This window comes from Arachis ipaensis, chromosome B09 (assembly GCF_000816755.2).
Source record: "Arachis ipaensis cultivar K30076 chromosome B09, Araip1.1, whole genome shotgun sequence".
In the NCBI taxonomy this organism is placed as follows: domain Eukaryota; kingdom Viridiplantae; phylum Streptophyta; class Magnoliopsida; order Fabales; family Fabaceae; genus Arachis; species Arachis ipaensis.
In genome coordinates, this window is record NC_029793.2 from 116,250,259 (window position 1) to 116,256,904 (window position 6,646).

At 33.4% G+C, this 6,646-nt stretch overlaps 1 long non-coding RNA gene across 8 annotated transcripts; it reads left to right on the top strand.

Annotated features, from left to right (window-relative positions):
* On the top strand, positions 1,354–6,397 carry LOC107617895. 8 transcript variants are annotated; one of them, XR_002354645.1, is made up of 10 exons: positions 1,362–2,441; positions 2,537–2,587; positions 2,667–2,704; positions 2,786–2,862; positions 3,745–3,827; positions 4,291–4,346; positions 4,422–4,489; positions 5,150–5,233; positions 5,472–5,704; positions 6,181–6,397. It is a non-coding gene; the product is annotated as an uncharacterized LOC107617895 (long non-coding RNA). The 8 variants fall into 8 exon arrangements; XR_002354644.1 differs by having other exon boundaries at positions 1,354–2,441; positions 3,745–4,346; XR_001615100.2 differs by having other exon boundaries at positions 1,354–2,215; positions 2,389–2,441; positions 3,745–4,489.

Genomic DNA, 6,646 nt, shown 5'->3' on the forward strand with positions numbered 1-6,646 from the left:
AAAATGTTCAACTAGTTTTTTTATGTATTTAGTTGACCTCCTGCATTATATATATAAACAAATTTGAAAGTAAAAGGAGAGGCAAGGGTCTCTGGATAGAGGTAATAAAAATAGTCTCCCGGTATTTAACAATTTGAATAAGGACGAAATGTGTGAATCACGTGGACGTTAAGAAATTAATTACTTTAATGCGGCTCATTTTTTTCTTTATAAAAAAAATGTTAGCGTAGTGCAATGAAATGGACATAAATAAAAAAAATTTTATTACTATAATGTCAGTCTAAAATGCAATCTACGTTTTACTCTTTTTTTTATGGGCAAATTATACAAACACATCTTGCGTTTTAATTTTTTGAAGTTTTCAATTTTTTTTATTTTGTTTCAGCCCAAAAGCAACTTGCGTTTAGTGTGGGGGCAATATTTCTTTTCTGAAATAACAAAATGCAGCTTGCGTTTTTAAACTGTCATAACTTTTTTTTTTTGAAAGTCTAAAACACAGGTTGCATTATGTGTAAAAATAATATTTTAATCAAGAGTCTTGCTTATAAATACGAAGCAGGATTTATTCGAATGCTTCACTCCACTTCTACTCCTCTTATTCTTCTTTCTTGCACATATGTTATAGTTCTGAATTTTTTTGGTAGTTAGTTGTGTCAAAAAAGTCGAGTTAGGTGAGATTGAAGTTATGGAAGGTATTATCAACTTGCGAGTGTATTATAACGGTGAGACTATATCAAACACACATGAAGGAGTGACTTTTGTTTGTGAATGTCCGTTGTCATTTGCTATTCCATGCATCATGAGTTTTGTAGAGTTGCAAAATGGTCTTTGTGATAACATACAGAGTCACATTTCGAAAAGGGTGAGCAAAATTTTATATAAGAATCCTGAACAAGTATTTGGTGGGTTGATACAGTTTCAAATAATGCCCATCACTGGCGACGCAAGTATGCAGCAGATGTTCTGTATTTATCAACAAATCCAATTTCACGTGCCGATAATAGAGCTGTACGTTGAATTTGAACAGCATTCTGGAATGGACGCGGTTGGCGAGGAGGTCAATGTTAACGAGTTCGGGGATATAGATTGGGAAGAAGATAACAACAACAGCGAAGAGGAGTTCGAAGCCAACTATAAAATCGATGACGAAAACGATGACGGAAACTTGGCAGTGCAAAATGAAGTGGATGCGTTGTAAGTCGGCACCCCTTTGGTATTCCGTCTTTTATGCGGATTCTGGATCTCGAAGCCATGGATCACTACAAAAAATGTTGGTAAAAATGGCACTAATTTTATGGCGGGTTAGAAAAAATGGCATTATGTTTGTTAATTTCGGCGGTCCTAATTTATGCCATAATGCTCATGATTTTTGTGGTGGTTTTTGTTGATTGTGGCATTTGGAACCGCCATAAATTTTTTTTTTAACTTGAGTGATGTTGCATATGAGAGTGTGATTAGTATTGTTGCATATGAGAAAGTGAAGATGATGTCACTGACGAACCCTAATTTCTTGCCTTTGTTCATCTTGCATTGATTTGTCATTCAACTCCTCGTTGTCGCTCATTCCCTTGTTAAAGCTCATCTCCTCACTACTGCAAGCAACGCCATTGTCGCTGCCTTCATTGAGCTTCTACGATTTGGCTTCGATCTGAAGATTTATCAGCGTTCGTCGGAGCTCCAATTTCTATGTTTCTTCAAATCACATATTATCTCTCTCTCTCTCTCTCTCTCTCTCTCTCCCTCTCTCTCTCTCTCTGACGCTTAGCTTATTCTCCTCGGAGCTCCGAAAAAACCACCACAGTCACCACCAACACTGAGCGCCACCATGGAAGGCGGGGGAGCAATGCTATCAGATATTTACCAAAGCGCGAAGAAGCTCCTCCTAAATACGCGTGACGGCGTGGAATGCCTCAAGAGCCTCGACTACTCCGCCTCCTCTGATCTCTCCCTCTCCCTCTCCAATGACTTCTCTCACATCCAATCCCTATGCGTCCAGATGGATCGATTCTGGCACTCTATCGCCGCCAAATCTCAACGCGATCTCTGAAAAAGATTCATTCCGAAGCATCCTCCTCCTTCACCATTTTTTAACCTGTTCTGCATAAGTTCTAATAAAAAATTTTGTTTCTGCAACACATTAGTTATTAGGCCATGATTGTTCTGAAATAAACGAAGTATCTGCAATCGATGAAATAAATTGCCTTTTGGTTGAGAGGTAAAAGTTTAACTCCTTTTGGTAGAAAGCTAGGTTCTGTTTGTTAGGACAAATTAGGGATTGAGGGAGATATGCTAGCTTTTCCTACAAATGAATGAATAGATTGTATAGTGATTATTCTGCAGATGCTCACCACTTCATCCACTTATGGTAACATCCTTATGATTTTGCAGAGAAAAGCATAGCCTTGAGAAAAACTAAGTCTCAAATTTTTACAAAAATTTCTGTAAGTTTAAGTTACTATTTCTATACTTCAAAATGCATTCATTTTAATACATTTTCCATCAAGTCCTGTTTCTAATCTGCATAATTTTGACATAGATGCTGCAGTTGAAAGCTTTAAAAATGCACTGGTCTTAGAGCCAAATGATGGTAAGTTGTGATTTTGTATAAGGCCTTAGTTAGACAAGAACTACTAGTGTAGGTGGACATTTAATTTTGTTACTTACAGCTGGGATTAAGAAGGAACTTGCTGCTGCCAGGAAGAAGGTGAGTATATATCTAAGTTGAGCAAGCATGAAGGTGCATTATAAGCGTATTGCGAATTTAACTGCTTATATTATGTTGTAGGTTGCTGATAGGCGTGACCAGGAGAAAAAGGCATATAGCAAGATGTTTCAATAAGCATTTCCAGCAGGCTAAGCAAGGTAACACGCAAATAAACTTTTAGGGATATGAATTACCTTAAATCTAAAAGATAATTTAATGTAAAGATATTCAATTTGCATGTTACCTAAACTTTAAAAGTAATTAATGTGAAGCACTGAGATCTACTTGATTTCATTTTTCATTTTCAGTACATTAGGGCGGAATTGAGAAAAATGCATATTCGTATTTTTCACTCAATTTAAGAGCTACGAGGTTCGGTTCAGTTTTGAGTTCTGAGTTACATGTGAACTAGTTCTATGTTCTATCCTCTTTAGCTTTCTTCTCCCACTTCAGTAAAAAATTTTGTGAAATTTATTGTGATTTACTGATTTTGTTCAAAATTTATATTTACTTTTTTTTTGTTTGTTTGAAAAATATTATTATATTTAAGATAGATAATAGGGGATTAATTTATCATTAATTTGTTGTTGTTCAAATTTTTATGATCAATAAAAGTAAATGGTAAACTTGGGTTTTTTCTAAGGATATATTGTTTTTCTTTTTTGCTTACAAACATTCATTTAAAGTGGAATTAGGTCAATATTTATTCTTGGGCCTCTTATTTGTAGCTAATGGTCATTTTTTCTTTGCTATCATTATGGTTTTAATTTTGGCTCAGAATATTCTAGAAGTAAAAGGTCTTTGGTTTTAGAATTTGATTGGCTTTATGTACAACAGATTGAAAGGACCATACCTTTTCTGATTCAACTTTTGGTTTCCTTTTGTGATTATTTGTTGTAATATGTTTTACTTTACTGCGCCATTAATTTAATTATGGTTTTATATTCCTCTCGTATTCCTTAGCAACAATATGGTTTAATCTCTTTAAATAATTTGGTCACTTTTCTTCTGATCTTCTCAATTGATTATGTCACTTGCAGATTATTTTAAATGAAAAAAGTTTTTATCTTGAGTTGAGCTACTTTTCGTGAAGACTTCCAGATCAAATAGCTACTTCAATTAGGTTTTGCTATTACCATTTTATTTTTCTATTCATTTGATTTATTATATTTTTGGGTTTGCTAATTGATTTAAAGCATTTTGAATGGTTCACAATACTCTATCTGGTATAAAGCATTTCTACCTATGCTAGAATGCTTTGGGAAATATATTTTATTAATATACTTTCTTTAATTATTCAGTTTATTACCTAGTGTGATATGTGTTATTTACAAAGAGGCTTGACTATGTTAATTTTATTTTGACTTTATTAAGATAATCTGATAGGTAAAACGAGTAACTCTTTCTAACTTGTTATACATTGAATTTCTTAGTCATAATAGAATTTTAATCTTGATTTCTTCTTATTTTCAAAATTTACGGGTATATAAACTCTGGTTGTCCTCACACTGCACTAAATATGCTCAATAAAATAGTACATCAAAAATTAAGGCCTAACAAGATCACATATAATACACTAATTTTAGCATGTGTCAAGAGTGAAAAGATGGATACTGCAATGCAGTTTTTGGAGAAAATGAAGGTAAGCACTTGAAATTCAGGTCCTATGGTAGATAAATATGAAACCTTTTGAAGTTTCTCCTTTTTATATTTTTAGGGCAATTCAGAAAAATTCATCAATGAAGATCTATTTCTAAATATCATTACATATTCAACATGCTCAAGGTTAGATTTCTCACTTTTTTATTTGTTTGATTACTTTGTTGTAGTATAGAACCATAAATTCGTCCCTTCAAAAGTGATATTCACTTTATAATGTGTGTAACTCCCGATTAAAATATTCTTAACTCATCAATAGTGAACTAAGGGGTAGCTCCAAGGCTACCATTATTGAGACAGCTAGACAGGCATGTATTCCTTTGGCTCTTGTGAAAAATATTTTAGGATTTCATCTACAGTAGTTTAGTCATGTGCAGGGAAGACTTGTTAGGAGGTAGATAAGATGGAGTTGCCTAATAATTAGTTAGTTACAGTTAGGACACGATGGAAAACTATGGAAAAAATCATTAAAAAGTTTTAAAAGTAAATGGTTTACCTATAGACATGCTTTACTATTAGGACAATATGGCGTTGCTTGATCCATTTAATATTGTTCTCTCAGCTAGTTAGAAAATGCTTAGTTGGTTTGTACTGTCTAGATTTATTTTAACAAATGTCATTATCTGCCCATTATATTAATTCAATGGATATTTATGCTCCACACAGTTTACATTGTCTCTTTGCTCATACTCCCAATATGTGTTTTGAACAAAAATATTTACAACACTATTGGTTTGGGATGGTTCTCCAGCAGCAACTTTCTCAGTTTCTCTATGTAAAATACAGGCTTTTGGAGAGGCAAATGATCTTGCTTCAGAACTCCTTACACTGCAATAATTGATGCTTTACTTAAATGTGGCTCGGTTAAGGGTATGTTGTTATTTTACTACAAGTTTCTTACTTTTCTTGTTTAATAGAGAACTAGGATAATTTCAGGAACACTTAAAAACATAAATTGATGTTATTTTGAATTAGTATTTGTGAGGAGTGATGATAAATAATAACCAAATTCATGTTTTTGAAATTAATGAGTTATCCTTATCTCTCAAATTAAGGGGTAAAACTAAGCTCAACTTGTGATACCAATGTATTTCTATTGTGCATTTAGGTGCTTTGTATATTTTTGGAGAAATATTGAAGAAAGCTGGTAGGAATGCCAAGTTAAAACTAAAACCTCATCTATACCTCTCCATGATGCGTGCTTTTGCTTTACAAGGAGATTATGATCTAGTTAAGAATTTGCATAAGCGGATTTGGCCAGATTCTATAGGGATCATCTTGCCAGTTGTACAAAAAGAAGCTAATCACCTTCTCATGAAAACATCACTGAATGTTGGCCAGGTACTATGATGTCTTTTACTAGTATTATTGCCATTGTGGTGGAAATGTCTTTTATTATTAGATGCTTTGTTTTCATATAAAGAGAAAGAACTTGGGAGAGAATCTTTGTTCTTTGAATATTTATACCTAGTACTTAGCATCTTTGTGTGTAAAACTTGTAAAGAAGCGACTATCTACAGGTTTAGAACTTCGATGTAGGTAAAACTACGTGTTCTACTCCTATTGGAGAATTCTGATATATATAGAGTAAATATACACTAATTTTAGATTCTATCCTACAGTTGAGCTAACCTACAGAATTTGAATACATAATCACAGATGCACAATCCACAGAACTTGCAGATTCGGATGAGCAAATATTTTGCTGTAATATATGCTATTATTCTACTAATATACTGGCAAATACTCTGCCATAATATCCAATCAATTCTACTGGGTTCTTCTATTGTAATTGAAAATTTTTCTATAATTGGCAGGTGGTAACTACTCTTGCAGTATACGGTAACTGGAGCTTTGAATGAATCAAGGGAATAGGATGGGATTGGGCTGGTGTAATCTATCTATTATTTATTTAGTATTTTTTTATGTTAATATCTCAAGTTTAATAAATATGATGTAAAGAAAATATGTTATAGTAAAGAGAAATGGTATAAACCATTTGAGTAGTTAATCAGTTTTTTTTATGCTCTTGTATGAACTTGCTGCAATTTAAAACCATCGCAATTTTTTTTTAAATTCACTAACCAAAATAGCGATAGTTTTGCAACCGTCGCAAAATCAATTATTTGATTTGCAGCGGTTGTGCCAGCGGTTTGTAAAAATCGCCGTAAAATCAAATCTCCACCCCCTAACTCGCGACGTTTCTGGAACTGCCGATATATTGTTTTACGGCAGTTTAAAACCGCCAGAAAATCATAAAAAAGTGCCGCAAAATACCGGTTC